This window comes from Eimeria mitis, genomic scaffold, assembly GCF_000499745.2.
Source record: "Eimeria mitis Houghton genomic scaffold, Emh_scaff1812, whole genome shotgun sequence".
NCBI lineage: Eukaryota > Apicomplexa > Conoidasida > Eucoccidiorida > Eimeriidae > Eimeria > Eimeria mitis.
The window spans coordinates 4,773-5,258 of record NW_013570132.1 but is presented as its reverse complement, the minus strand read 5'-3'; positions in this window follow the sequence as shown (position 1 = coordinate 5,258).

Here is a 486-nt window from a genome sequence, read left to right as displayed (position 1 = left end):
AAAAAAATAAAAATAAAATTAAAAAAAAAGAATATTATTTAAAAGAAATAAATAATTCATTCTTTTTATTTTAATTTATAAATATTTTACTTTTTTTATTTTTTTTTTTTTTGCGCCGCAGCGATGCACGATGCAGAAACTGGGTCTCGATTGGGGTGTATAGGCAGCTCTCTAGAACATCACACACCGCCACCGCCACGAAAAAAACGGCTGCTGGGGCGAATTCTGCCGCAATTGTCGCGCTTTTTTGAGGAAATTCGAAAGAAAATGATTTAATATTTCATTAAAAAGTAAAAAATATGAAAAAATGCGAAAATTTCAGCCGAAAAGGAACAAAACAACTATCTATAGTACGACCCTCCGCCCGCCCCCCAACCGCCTATGGCGTGCATACATATGCTCACCCCCCGATTGTATCTATCCACCCATATATATGTATATATATATATATATTTATTTATTTATATTTATTTATTTATTTATTTA